The sequence below is a fragment of the Phyllobates terribilis genome, unplaced genomic scaffold (genome assembly GCF_046119375.1).
Source record: "Phyllobates terribilis strain yellow unplaced genomic scaffold, ASM4611937v1 Scaffold_35__1_contigs__length_13245226, whole genome shotgun sequence".
Taxonomy (NCBI): Eukaryota; Metazoa; Chordata; class Amphibia; order Anura; family Dendrobatidae; genus Phyllobates; species Phyllobates terribilis.
This window is the reverse complement of record NW_027362795.1, coordinates 5,451,717-5,467,079: the sequence shown is the minus strand read 5'-3', so window position 1 is coordinate 5,467,079 and position 15,363 is coordinate 5,451,717. Positions and strand designations below refer to the sequence as shown.

The 15,363-nt window shown below is 49.9% G+C and overlaps 1 protein-coding gene across 4 annotated transcripts in view; it reads right to left on the bottom strand.

Annotated features, from left to right (window-relative positions):
• LOC141182615 (uncharacterized) overlaps positions 1 to 15,363 on the bottom strand; it is a 65,594-nt gene that overhangs the window by 11,487 nt on the left and 38,744 nt on the right. The window contains exon 1 of one of the 4 annotated variants that reach the window (XM_073660773.1): positions 12,148 to 12,207. The exons of the other annotated variants lie outside the window; for them this stretch is intronic. The gene's annotated coding sequence lies outside the window, so the exon portion shown is untranslated. Of the gene's footprint in view, positions 1 to 12,147; positions 12,208 to 15,363 lie in introns of those variants that run through there. 4 annotated transcript variants of the gene reach the window in all.

The window sequence follows — 15,363 nt, the reverse complement described above, 5'->3', positions numbered from 1 at the left end:
TATCCCAGCCTTGTGCAGGTGTACAATTTTTTCTTTGGTGTACTTAGACAGCTCTTCGGTCTTGCCATAGAGGAGAGGTTGAAGTGTAATTGATTGTTTGGACAGGTGTCTTTTATTCAGGTAAAGAGTTCAAACAGGTGCAATTAATACAGGTAATGTGTGCAGAGTAGGAGGCTTCTTAAAGAAAAACTAACCGGTCTGTGAAACAGAATTCTTTCTGGTGGGTAGGTGATCAAATACTTATTTCATGCAATAAAGTGCAATTTAATTATTTAAAAATCATACAATGTGATTTTCTGTTTTTTATTTTTAGATTCTGTCTCTCACAGTTGAAGTATACCTACGTTAAAAATTACAAATTATAGACTTCTCTATTCTTTGTAGGTGGGAAAACTTGCAAAATCGGCAGTGTATCAAATACTTATTTTCCCAATGCATGCATGCATGTATATATACAAACTGTGGGGTTTAGTACTCACTCGGCTGCGGTTGAGGTAGGCACAAGGCGCGTTTTCATTAGAAATCCAGGTTGGTATATTTTGCTTGCATCAGACCTTCCAAGACCTGAATTGGAGGTAAGTTAGCAGCTGATCTCACCCAGCTCTTTCAGCTGCTCCTAAAACCCAGCCCCATAATCCGGGCCCATTAAACACTTCTCAGCAATATGTGTGCTGGAGCCTGCTTTTCAAAATCCTACATCCCTGAGGTTGGGCACCTCGGGGACATATACCTCCCATCCACGACCTGTCCGGCTGCAACCTTACATACCCCCCTTCTGCACAAACCGGGGGGCTTGGCACCTTCTGCCAACATACAATAGACCCTTGATAGGGCATCAGCATTCCCATGTTGTTTCCCAGGCCTATGCTCCACCTGAAAACTAAAATCCTAACTCATGGGAATGAGCTATGTCTAACACACTGCGTCTATAGGGCCCTGGCACCGACAACTGCTCTATTACCTGAACCCTTGGCTTGGTTACTCTGTACAGCAAATCCCCATTCACAGCAAAATGAGGGAACCGACTGTCGGCCCCCGGCTCCTGAGGCACTCCATTTAACACGGTAACATTTTGGAAGGCCACTTTCAGAGTTAAGTCCCTGAGTTGGGCGGTTCCGAAGTTTCCCTCGGACACTTCCAGCTCAGGGATATTGGCTTCAGGGGACGCAGTCTCATCCTCATCGCCAACAAACAAACACATGGGAAACTCGTCTGTTACGGCCTGTGGTGAGGTTTCTTCAGGGGTGATCTGGCGGTGGTCCGAGCAACCAGGTGTCCCCGCTTTCCCCTACATGTCCCAGAATAATGCAAAGTCCCGTCCGATTATTATCGGGTGCAACAAGTCTTTAATGACCCCCACTTCCTGAGCTGTGGTGCCACAGTCCGTGTTTACATCCACCCGAGCAACAGGGTAGTTTTTAGCATCCCCATGGACAAACTGGACACCCACCACCTTCCCAGGAACCAACCGATGAATGAGTGTGGCCCTTATCAGGGTCATCAAACTTCCTGAGTCCAACAGTCCAGACACTTGCACCTCTTTTACGGACACTGAGCACGCCTGAGGGCCCTCGCCATGTTGAGGAACCGCGATGCAGGCGGGGTAGGCCAAATAGGAGCAACGCCAGCCTATGTTGTAGTCCATTGGAAAAGAGTTCATGGGACACCGGGCAGCTATATGGTCAAAGATATGACACCTCCAACAGAGGATGGTATGGGACTGATTACCCAGCTGTGATTCAGCAACCTCCTGGGACTTTGGACGCCCACCCAGTGAGGATTTAGTCCCCTTCTTTTGGGAGCCATCCCCCCCTTTGTGAACCCCAGAAAGGTGACCTAACCCCGGCTTGATCAGTCAGGGAGCCCTCTACCGCCCGGTACCTCTCCACTAGGCCCACCAGGTCATCTGTATTTTGGGGATCTCTCTGGGCAACCCAGGACTGAATAGACTTCTGCAGAGAGTGGATAAACCAATTTATGACCACTCTCTCAACTATCTAGGCTGGGGAACAAGTCTCTGGCTGTAGCCACTTCTGAACCATGTGCAGAAGGTCACACATTTGTGACCAGGGAGGTTTGTCCCTGTGGAAGTCCCAGAGGTGGACTTGCTGTGCCCTGACTGCCAGTGTTACGCCCAGCCGTGCCAGGATCTCAGACTTAAGTTTGCTATATTCCTTAGCGTCTTGCAGGGCCAAATCAACGTACGCCTTCTGTGGTTCCCCTGTCAGATATGGCGCTAGAACCTCCGCCCACTGCTCCGGTGGTAGTCTCTCACGGTCCGCCACTCTCTAAACACGGCCAGGAACACGAAACGTCATCCCCCGGAGACATCTTTTGCAACGCCCCTCTCACAGTTTTCCTCACCTGGGTCTCGTCACTTCATCACCTAAGTTGGAAGAGTGGCTACAACAGATCCCAGGAGCAACATCTGAACACTCTGTCCAGAAAAGCGCAGTACTGGGGACAAGTAAGATCATGCGCAGAACCCTCCAACTCCCAGAACTTAACAGCTCCTCCGTGCTGCCGGATAACTGTTGCTGGCTGGCGGCCTTCACCCAGGACATATATGGTTTCCTGTAGCAGTCACACTGCCTCTTGGGATTCGTGCGTTTGCTTCTAGCACCAATTATAGGGTTTAGTATTCACTCAGCTGCGGTTGAGGTAGGCACAGGGAGCGTTTTCATTAGAAATCCAGGATGGTTTATTTTGCTTGCATAAAAAGCTCAGGACACAAACACAAAATAGCCTTTTCCTGGCACAAAACAAGGTATAACAAAACAAAATTCAAAAATAACAAGTCCATACAAAACGGCCACAGACGTTTAAATGAAGTCCTTTTCTCTGCCTTCAGCAGAGTCTGATCAGCACATGCAAGGTCTGCTCACCTTGCAAAACACACAGACAGACTGAGACAGACACAGCTGTCTTAAATCAGTCCTTCCAAAATCTGGACTGGAGGTAAGTGAGCAGCTGATCCCACCCAGGTCTCTCTGCTGCTCATAAAACCCGGGCCTATTAAAAACTTCTCAGCACTATGTGTGCTGGAGCCTGCTTTTCTGAGTTCTACATCACCGAGGCTTGGCACCTTGAGGACACGACCTGTCCAGCTTACAACACACACACACACACACACACACACACACACACACATATATATACACTGCTCAAAAAAATAAAGGGAACACTCAAATAACATCCTAGATCTGAATGAATGAAATATTCTCATTGAATACTTTGTTCTGTACAAAGTTGAATGTGCTGACAACAAAATCACACAAAAATCATCAATGGAAATCAAATTTATTAACCAATGGAAGCCTGTATTTCGAGTCACCCCCAAAATTAAAGTGGAAAAACACACTACAGGCTGATCCAACTTTGATGTAATGCCCTTAAAACAAATCAAAATGAGTCTCAGTATTGTGTGTGTCCTCCACGTGCCTGTATGACCTCCCTACAACGCCTGGGCATGCTCCTGATGAGGCTGAGTATTGTGTGTGGCCTCCACGTGCTTGTATGACCTCCCTACAACGCCTGGGCATGCTCCTGATGAGGTTGTGGATGGTCTCCTGTGGGATCTCTTCCCAGACCTGGACTAAAGCATCCGCCAACTCCTGGACAGTCTGTGGTGCAACGTGACGTTGGTGGATAGAGCAAGATATGATGTCCCAGATGTGCTCAATCGGATTCAGGTCTGGGGAACGGGCGGGCCAGTCCATAGCTTCAATGCCTTCATCTTGCAGGAACTGCTGACACACTCCAGCCACATGAGGTCTGGCATTGTCCTGCATTAGGAGGAACCCAGGGCCAACCACACCAGCATATGGTCTCACAAGGAGTCTCAGGATCTTATTTCGGTACCTAATGGCAGTCAGGCTACCTCTGGCGAGCACATGGAGGGCTGTGCGGCGTCTCCCGACTATGTCACGTCTGTCACATGTGCTCAGTGTGAACCTGCTTTCATCTGTGAAGAGCACAGGGCGCCAGTGGTGACTTTGCCAATCCTGGTGTTCTGTGGCAAATGCCAAGCATCCTGCACAACCCCAATCTGTGGACGTCAGGCCCTCATACCACCCTCATGGAGTCGGTTTGTAACAGTTTGTGCAGACATATGCACATTTGTGGCCTGCTGGAGGTCATTTTGTAGGGCTCTGGCATTTTAAGGGTAGGTTAATTTTAACATTGAGAAATAGAATATCCAAAAAAAAAAAATAAAGAAAGAAAATCACATTGTATAAATTAGATGAATTTATTTGCATTTTGCAGTGAGAAATAAGTATTCGATTCCTCTGGCAAACAACACTTAATGCTTGGTGGCAAAACCCTTGTTGGCAAGCACAGCAGTCAGATGTTTTTTGTAGTTGATGATGAGGGATGCGCACATGTCGGGAGGAATTTTGGTCCACTCCTCTTTGCAGATCTTCTCAAAATCATTCAGATTTTGAGGCTGTCGCTTGGCAACTCGGAGCTTCAACTCCCTCCATAAAGTTTTCTATGGGATTATGGTCTGGAGACTGGCTAGGCCACTCCATGACCTTAATGTGCTTCTTTTTGAGCCACTCCTTTGTTGCCTTGGCTGTATGTTTTGGGTCATTGTCTTGCTGGAAGACCCAGCCACGACAAATTTTTAATGTCCTGGCGAAGGGAAGGAGGTTGTCACTCAGGATTTTACGGTACATGGCTCCATCCATTCTCCCATTGATGCAGTGAAGTAGTCCTGTGCCCTTAGCAGAGAAACACTGTCAAAACAAAACACTTCCACCTCCATGCTTGACAGTGGGGATGGTGTTCTTTGGGTCATAGGCAGCATTTCTCTTCCTCCAAACACGGCGAGTTGAGTTAATGCTAAAGAGCTCAATTTTTGTCTCATCTGACCACAGCACCTTCTCCCAATAACTCACAGAATCATCCAGGTGTTCTTTGGCAAACTTCAGACGGGCCTGCACATGTGCCTTCTTGAGCAGGGGGACCTTGCGGGCACTGCAGGATTTTAAACCTTTAAGGCATAATGTGATACCAATGGTTTTCTTGGTGACTGTGGTCCCAGCTACCTTGAGATCATTAACAAGTTCCCCCAGTGTAGTTTTAGGCTGATCTCTCTCCTTCCTCATGATCAAGGATACCACATGATGTGAGATTTTGCATGGTGCCCCAGGTCAATGTCGATTGACAGTCATTTTGTATTGCTTCCATTTTCTTACTATTGCACCAAGAGTTGTCTCCTTCTCACCCAGTGTCTTACTTATGGTTTTGTAGCCCATTCCAGCTTTGTGCAGGTCTACGTTCTTGTCCCTGACATCCTTAGAAAGCGCTTTGATCTTGCCCATGTTGCAGAGGTTAGAGTCTGACTGATTAATTGAGTCTGTGGACAGGAGTCTATTATACAGGTGACTATGTAAGACAATTGTCTTTAATGTAGATAACGAGTTGATTAGGAGCGTCTAACTGGTCTGTAGGAGCCTGAATTCAATGGTTTGTAGGGAATCAAATACTTATTTCTTACTGCAAAATGCAAATACATTTATCTAATTTATACAATGTGATTTTCTTGATTTTTTTTGGATATGCTATCTCTCAATGTTAAAATTAACCTACCCTTAAAATTATAGACTGTTCATGTCTGTCAGTGGGCAAACTTACAAATACAGCAAGGGATCAAATAATTATTTCCTTCACTGTAGCTCATCACCCCAAGAACACCATCCCCACAGTGAAACATGGTGATGCCAGCATCATGCTGTGGGGATGTTTTTCAGCAGCAGGGACATGGAAAATGGTCCGAGTCAAAGGGAACATGGATGGTGCAAAATACAGGGATTTTATTGAGCAAAACCTGTTTCAGTCTGTCAGTGATTTGAGACTGGGATGGAGGCTCACCTTCCAACAAGACAATGACCCAACACATACTACTAAAGCAACACTCGAGTGGTTTAAGGGGAAACGTGTATATATTTTGGAGCATTCTAGTCAAAGCCAAGACCTTAATCCAATTGAGAATCTGTGGTCAGACTTGAAGATTGCTGTTAAGGACAGGAGAGTGGTAGCCGTGGCACTGCTGAGGAAATGGCACGTGTGCCCATTGGGAGGGCTCTGTGGGCCCCCTACGGTACATGTGCCATAGGTTCACAACCACTGGCATAGAACATCCATCCATCCCTGGGCTACAAGACAAGACCTTAGTCTCGATCCTATCCCTTTGACGACATTCCACAAAACTCCTGACTAAACATTGTGGCTTCTTTTTCTCCTTCACTGGGATCAGTCAGCCCTGTCAAAGCTAAGTGTACATTAGTGGAGGTATTTTTTTCAGGCCGAACTCATCACGTGGGACTGAATGTGAAACTCCCTGTGGTGACTGCTCCACTGGATCTACTTCCACACAATGGGCCTAGGGGCTGAGAAAACTATGGATTAAGGCCCCTGAGATAAGGTCACTGAATGAAAGCATTGATTCCTGAGGATGAACTGACGAGCAAAAAAATCACTAATAAAACACAACAATAAGATCAATGGCACAGGTGCTCCGTGAGGGAAAAAGTCTGATAGTCTTTAGAACCAGGGCTGTGGAGTCAGAGTGGTGGAGTCGGAGCCCATAATGGTGGAGTCGGAGTAGGTATGAAATGGACTGACTCCGACTCCTAAAGTATATAATAAATTGGTTACAGTAGTTCAATGCACTTTGTGGGGAATATTTTTTCATAAGAATTTGGGAAAGTTATGAAATGTCCTATAAATGTCTGTCCTATTCCTGATATAATAGTCTAGACTTTTAGCTGAGATTAATCTGTGCTACAGTAATTTTATCACTTAAACATGAGCCATGTATGAGGGAGTCAGTGTCATGGAAATTGAGGAGTCGGAGTTGGAGGTTTGGCTTACCGACTCCACAGCCCTGTTTAGAACAAGGCCAGTTCCTCACACTTCTTCCCCACATTTTCAGCACGGACACGAAAGTAAGTGGTCTCACCTTTATGGCAATGAAACTTTGTATCATCCAGTTTCCTCAAAGCATATTCCATGTCACCCTTGTGAATAAACTCCACAATCCCCATTCCACCCTGGTGTACATCAGCATACTAGACATCTCCAGCTTCTCTCAAATGATCTTTCCGATCTTGCCAACTCCCCAATGGGGGGGGAAGCCCTGAGACAAGAATTCTGTATTTAGTTTGCTGGGGCAGGTGTCTGTTCCTCCCGCAGGGTCCTCCATATCCACCCCTTGATCTCCGGTTTGTCCTGGGAAACTCAACACGTACCCGATGAGAACCAAATTTGTATCCATTGCTACCAACCCCAGAGTGCTGACCACCAGCTAGGGGGATGGTCACTTGGCGGCCAGGTAAATATTGTTCTGGGGGGACAATATGTGGGCTGTCCAGGGTGATGGGAGAGTCAGTTTCCCGAAGTCTCTGGGCCTCCTCCCTAATGTCATTTACCTCACCCAGGTCAAATTCCTTCATGGTAACAGTCATTACATTTTGTGTATTACTCACCACTGGGGTGGGGGGTTAGTCTGCATGTTGAGATTGCTCTGCTCATTCTTGGCTGATGAAGTGTGAACCAGTCCTTGGCTTCAGGTTACGACATTGGGCCAGTGTCACACCAATCCTGCTCCTAGGTCAGGGGTCTCAAACTCGGCTGGGTATATGGGCCGCACATGGAAAAAATTTGAATTTGGGGGGCCGCATTCTTTGTTCAATGTGACATTTTTAGTGATACCATTTTTTTTGTATACACCTTTTGAACATTTTTGCCGTGTTTATTTTTTTATGGCTTGGGTCGTTATGGATGTGGCGATAATAAACGTGCACTTTTTTGTGTTTACTTTAGTTTACATATAAAACAGCATTTTTAGTGCCCAATATTTTTTCATGCTTTATTTTATTTTTTATTTTTTTTACAATTTTATTTCCCCCAATTGGCCACATACAGTAATATTGTCTTACAATTAGGATCATATAGTAATAATGGAAAACATCTTGTAGTAATGTTCCCCATCCAAGTCCCCATCTTGTAGTAATGTGCCCCATCCAGGTCCCCATCCTGTGGCTATGTGCCCCATCCAGGTCCCCATCCTGTGGCAACGTTCCCCATCCTGGTGCCCATCTTGTACTAATGTGCCTCATCCAGGTCCCCATCTTGGGGCTATGTGCCCCATCCAGGTCCCCATCCTGTGGCAATGTTCCCCATCCAGGTCCCCATCTTGTGGCTATGTGCCCCATCCAGGTCCCCTCTTGTGGCTATGTGCCCCATCCAGGTCCCCATCCTGTGGCTATGTGTCCCATCCAGGTCCCCTCTTGTGGCTCTGTGCCCCATCCCGGTCCCCATGTTGTGGCTCTGTGCCCCATCCCGGTCCCCATGTTGTGGCTCTGTGCCCCATCCAGGTCCCCATGTTGGGGCTCTGTGCCCCATCCAGGTCCCCATGTTGGGGCTCTGGTCCCCATCTTGTGGCTATGTGCCCCATCCAGGTCCCCTCTTGTGGCTATGTGCCCCATCCAGGTCCCCATCCTGTGGCTATGTGCCCCATCCAGGTCCCCATCTTGTGCCTATGTGCCCCATCCAGGTCCCCTCTTGTGGCTCTGTGCCCCATCCCGGTCCCCATGTTGTGGCTCTGTGCCCCCTGTGCTGTTCTTCACACACATAAAATAGAAAAAAAAAAAAGATGATTCTCACCTGTCCTCCGTTCCCTCGGCGGCCTTCCTGCAGATGTGGCCCGCAGGCACCACAGAGTCCGACCCCTTGACGATCCCGACCTGGTCCAGGAGGAGCCGCCGACAGCAGCGCTGCATTGCCGCACAGAGATTGTCTCCCAGCACAGCATTCTCAATGTCAGCCGCCGGCCAATCAGAGACCAGCAGCTGACATCTGCATATGGCAATGACGTCATACTCGCTGCGCCGACACGCAGATATCAGCTGCTGGCCTCTGATTGGCCAGCGGCTGGCATTGGAAATGCAGTGCTGGGAAACAGTCTCTGTGTGGCAATTCAGCGCTGCTGTCGGCGGCTCCTCCTGGACCAGGTCGGGATCGTCAAGGGGTCTGTGCCTGGGGGCCGCATAAAGCAGCCTCAGGGGCCGCATGCGGCCCGCGTGTTTGAGACCCCTGTCCTAGGTTGTGATGTGGGCTAAAACATTCCCGGCATTCCCTGTCAAAGTGTCCCATACATCCACAATTATGGCAGACTAAGTCCCCCTCGCCTTGACGCAGACCGTACTTGGGGGCTTGGGAAACTTCCTCATCTTTGTGAAGTTTGAAATCCCCACAGTTCCTCCTCTGGCCGATCCATGGGTCTCGTTGGCTGTACTTCCACATAGCCCTTGTCGATTATCAGACCATTCATCAGCCAATCTTGCAGCCTCATCCAGGCTGAGTGGTTTTCAATCCGCCACTATTTCTTTTAAGTCACCCGGGAGTTTAGACAAATTGCTCCAGCATGAATATATCCAAGACATGTTCTGCTTCCCGAGCCCTCAGTCCTTCTATCCACCGAGTGCATGCCATATGTAGTGTGTTAGCAAACTCCCGAGGCATGTGTGCACCGAGCTTCTCAGTCTCCTGAAACTTCCTTCTGGTAGTTTTCAGGTGTGACGGTATACCTCTCTAGTAATGCGCTCAATGTGTAAAAATCTGGGCCAGTCACTAACTGACACCTCATGCAGCAGGCAGACGTTCTTAAATAACCGGAGATGTTCATCAATATCCGAGGTGTCCTCACTGAACTGTGGTATATCCCTGTACCTTAAAGATGCAGGCCCCTCTCTCCTGTTATCCACTGTCCTCTGTGCTGGGGAGTGTGGGAGTACTGCTAAATGAACACCCAGATATTTGCTTAGCACTGCCGCCCACTCTATCTCCATGGCCCGCTCTCCTAGCACGTCCAGCATCCTCCTCAACTCAGTCAGTCAACCCTCCACCATCTGGATGACAGGCCTGGGCTGTGGTCCCTCCACAGATATGCCCTCCTCCACGTCTGAAATGACCTCCTCCTGTGGTTGTTCCCGGTCCCAGTCGTCCAAGCATTGTATAAGGGTCACCCGGCTGTCCTCCGGCAACCACTCTAGCTCTCACTCAGAGCAAAGGGCTCTCAGCAATTCCTTCCTGAGCCTCTTGTAGATTGAGTCTGCCATCTCTTCTGCCAAGACATCATTCAGTAAATTTCCCTGGCATCCTGTCCAGATATAGGTGATCCCACTGTTGCCACCACTTGTGAAGATTTGAGGTTGTGCATTGTAAAGATTCATCTAGGCAGGTTAACGGTTCATCAATATTGTATTCCTTACATCAAGGTTTTTACAACAACTCCAGGTAAATGGCCAGAATACAATTGTCTCAGTCCACAAGATCCCTTCCCTGGGACGGTAGTTCCATTGCCTTCGTACCAGGCGATAACCACTGTCTCCCAACTTTTTGTTGGCCTACAGCTTAAATATCTCCAGCCAGTATAGTCTGTATTCATATTCCATGATCCTCCAGACGACAGATAAAACGAAAGAAGCACAGGTATCTAGTAGCAACAGTCCATTAAGAAAGTTTAAATCCAAACGACAGATCCCACAACTGTAGCACGTTTATCCAGCCCAGTCGGTACTGATCTCCAAAACTCCATAGACCATCCATCCATCCTTGGGCTACAAGACCTCACTGAACAATGTGGCTTCTTTTTGTCCTTCACTGGGATCAGCCCCCTCAAAGCTAAGTGTGCATTAGTGGAGGTATTTTTCCTCAGGCTGAACTCATCACATGGGTCTGCATTTGCGACTTCCTGTGGTGATGGCTCCCCTGGATCTACTTTCCCCATCCACACAATGAGCCTAGTGGCTGAGAAAATAATGGCTTAAGGCCCCTGAGATACGGTCACTGAATGGAAGCATTGATTCCTAAGGCTGAACTGGCAAGTAAATAAATCACTAATAAAACACAACAAGATCGATGGCACGGGTGATCCATGCTGGAAAAGTCTGATAGTCTTTAGAACAAGGACGGCTCATCACATTGTCCTATTTGTTGTTTGCTTCATAACAAATAAAACCAAATGTTCACAGTTGTCAGCATGTTCTTAACATGAACTGATACAAATCCTCAAAAAAACAGTGAAATTTTAGGCTGTGAGGGAGCAAAACATGAACAATGCCAAGGGGGCAATTACTTTCACAAGCCACTGTGTGTATAAGATGCATAATGGGGGCATCATACTGTGTGGGGCATCATACATGTTGCATAAGGGGCATCATACATCCTGCATAAGGGGCATAATGGGGGCATTACACTGTGGGGGGGCATCATACATCCTGCATAAGGGGCATAATGGGGGCATTACACTGTGTGGGGACATCATACATCCTGCATAAGGGGCATAATGGGGGCATTACACTGTGTGGGGGCATCATACATCCTGCATAAGGTGCATAATGGGGGCATTACACTGTGTGGGGGCATCATACATCCTGCATAAGGGGCATAATGGGGGCATTACACTGTGTGAGGGCATCATACATGCTGCACAAGGGGCATAATGGGGGCATTACACTGTGTGGGGGGCATCATACATCCTGCATAAGGGGCATAATGGGGGCATTACACTGTGTGGGGGCATCATACATACTGCGTAAGGGGCATAATGGGGGCATTACACTGTGTGGGGGCATCATACATCCTGCATAAGGGGCATAATGGGGGCATTACACTATGTGGGGGCATCATACATCCTGCATAAGGGGCATAATGGGGGCATTACACTGTGTGGGGGCATCATACATACTACATAAGGGGCATAATGGGGACATTACACTGTGGGGGGCATCATACATACTACATAAGGGGCATAATGGGGGCATTACACTGTGTGGGGGCATCATACATCCTGTATAAGGGGAATAATGGGGGCATTATACTGTGTGGGTGCATCATACATCCTGCATAAGGGGCATAATGGGGGCATTACACTGTGGGGGCAGTAAAGGGGTCCTGTACTATGAGAACAATACGTTTCCTCCCTTCCTGTCTCCATAGTTGGGTCGTATGTATCTATTACAGGAAACAGAACAAAAACCTTATGATTCTTATAAAAGGGCAACACAAGACCCCAAAAGAGTCTCCGTGCTGAAGGGGTTAATGCCCCCTGCGCCCAGTAATGGGGTCTCCACATACCTCCACCTGCAGAGCCGCCACCACATATATGGCTGCTCTGTGCGCACAGGAGCTGTGATGAGGTCACAGGAGGGGAGGAGTCAGGGGTCACATGATCAGGGGCCTCAGTGGATGCAGGACTCTGCTGTGCTGGTTGTCATGGTGCTGGATGAGCTGAAGTTTATGTGTGGGGTCAGGAGGGGTTTACAGTGTGGATGTAGCAGAGCCGCGTGTGTACGAGGTGTACGGAGCAGAGCCGCGTGTGTACGAGGTGTACGGAGCAGAGCCGCGTGTGTACGAGGTGTACGGAGCGGAGCCGCGTGTGTACGAGGTGTACGGAGCGGAGCCGCGTGTGTACGAGGTGTACGGAGCGGAGCCGCGTGTGTACGAGGTGTACGGAGCGGAGCCGCGTGTGTACGAGGTGTACGGAGCGGAGCCGCGCGTGTACGAGGTGTACGGAGCGGAGCCGCGCGTGTACGAGGTGTACGGAGCGGAGCCGCGCGTGTACGAGGTGTACGGAGCGGAGCCGCGCGTGTACGAGGTGTACGGAGCGGAGCCGCGCGTGTACGAGGTGTACGGAGCGGAGCCGCGCGTGTACGAGGTGTACGGAGCGGAGCCGCGTGTGTACGAGGTGTACGGAGCGGAGCCGTGTGTGTACGAGGCGTACGGAGCGGAGCCGCGTGTGTACGAGGTGTACGGAGCAGAGCCGCGCGTGTACGAGGTATACGGAGCGGAGCCGCGCGTGTACGAGGTGTACGGAGCAGAGCCGCGCGTGTACGAGGTATACGGAGCGGAGCCGCGCGTGTACGAGGTGTACGGAGCAGAGCCGCGCGTGTACGAGGTGTACGGAGCGGAGCCGCGTGTGTACGAGGTGTACGGAGCAGAGCCGCGTGTGTACGAGGTGTACGGAGCGGAGCCGCATGTGTACGAGGTGTACGGAGCCGCGTGTGTACGAGGTGTACGGAGCAGAGCCGCGTGTGTACGAGGTGTACGGAGCGGAGCCGCGCGTGTACGAGGTGTACGGAGCGGAGCCGCGCGTGTACGAGGTGTACGGAGCGGAGCCGCGTGTGTACGAGGTGTACGGAGCAGAGCCGCGTGTGTACGAGGTGTACGGAGCAGAGCCGTGTGTACGAGGTGTACGGAGCGGAGCCGCGCGTGTACGAGGTGTACGGAGCAGAGCCGTGTGTGTATGAGGTGTATGGAACAGAGCCGTGTGTGTACGAGGTGTACGGAGCGGAGCCGCGCGTGTACAAGGCATACGGAGCCACGTGTGTACGAGGCGTACAGAGCGGAGCCGCGTGTGTACGAGGCGTACGGAGTGGAGCAGCGCGTGTACGAGGTGTACGGAGCAGAGCCACGTGTGTACGAGGTGTACGGAGCGGAGCCGCGTGTGTACGAGGTGTACGGAGCAGAGCCACGTGTGTACGAGGTGTACGGAGCAGAGCCGCGTGTGTACGAGGTGTACGGAGCAGAGCCGTGTGTGTACGAGGTGTACGGAGCAGAGCCACGTGTGTACGAGGTGTACGGAGCAGAGCCGTGTGTGTACGAGGTGTACGGACCAGAGCCGTGTGTGTACGAGGTGTACGGTGCGGATCCGTGTGTACGGAGCCGAGCCGTGCGTGTACGAGGCGTACGGAGCGGAGCCGCGCGTGTACGAGGCGTAGGGAGCGGAGCCGCGCGTGTATAAGGCGTAGGGAGCGGAGCCGCGCGTGTACGAGGCGTAGGGAGCGGAGCCGCGCGGGTACGAGCTGTAGGAAGCAGAGCCGCGTGTTTACGAGGTGTACAGATCGGAACTGTGTGTACGGAGTGGAGCCATGTATGTGCAAGGTGTACGGAGCGGCCAATAGCAAAGCCCTCGAGGTGTGATGAACATACGAGCCCCTAAAATGACCCCATTTCGGACACTGTACCCACGAGGGAAGTCATCTGAGGGTTTAATGGGCGTTCTTACGTTCTTATCCCACAGGTGTCTCACTGATTTCTTTACCACTCGGTTGTGTGTAAATAATATTACATTTCCTCAGAGCCGCAGCGAGGGCTTCAACAAGGGGTGGACACACCGCCGATGCAGCCGCACCCCGGCCCAGAGGTGAAGGGGGGCCCATGCAGGAAGAAGGGTAGTGCTCTTGATGATTTTTGATACCCTGGGCAGAGTGCGGCCATTGAAAAATGGGGCATGTCATGCAGGAGAGGCCGCTGGCCAATGAACGCTTCCCCATCAGACTGATAAGAGTGCTCATTGACTGCTGTGTCTGTCCTCCTGCAGGGTCTTACAGTGGGTCTTCTGTCTCCTGCTGTTCCTTTCCCAGCAGAATTTCCTCTAAGAGTAGAGGGTTGGGGAGGAGAGTCCACAGCATTGGACATCACACAAGGGCAGGAAGGTGAAATCAGTCCTGTCTGCTGTGTCCTCCTCCTCCACAGTGGGTTCTGCAGCCCTCTCCAGAAGACAGCAATATCATAAAAGATTAGTATATGAGTGTATGTATATGTGTGCAGGGCTGGCACCAGGAATTTCAGGCCCCATGCTGGCAAAAACTTTTTAGGCACCCTGGAGACTCCGCCCAGGCTCCACCTCCACTCCTCGAACCTTCCACAGTCACACCGCCCACTCTTGGAAAAACTCCACTTCTGCACCACATCCTTATCAATCACACATTAAGGGTATGTGCCCACGCTCAGGAGGCGCCTGCGGCCCCGAAGCTGCGGGATAGCCGTGCGGCTTCTGCCCTCATTTTATGCAATTGAGTGGTGCAATTTTTTTTTTTAGTACATGTGGAGTTTCCTCATAGAAGTTAGACTGTGGAGAAAGTCCACATGTAGACCCGCAAGAGAAATTGACATGATGCGGGTCTGAAAGACGCGACGCATGCCAGTTTTCGTGGGTCATCCATTGGTGCACAGAGTCGCATAGTGGACATGGGATTTCTAGAAATCCTATCCACTATGCTGTAACACCTGGCCGCTGCAGGTTTGTTGTTGCATAAGCTGCAGTGTCAAACCCACAGCAGCTCCTGACCATGTGCACATACCCTGACAATTCCCATAGAACACCAGATCACATACAGTGCCTTATGAAAGTGTTTGGCCCCCTTGAACTTTTCTAACTTTTGCCACAGTTCTGGCTTCAAACGTAAAGGTATAAAATTCAAATTTTTTTTCGGAAGAATCAACAACAAGTGGGACGAAATTTATTGGATATTTTAAACTTTTTAAAAAATTAAAAAAGTGGGGCGTGCA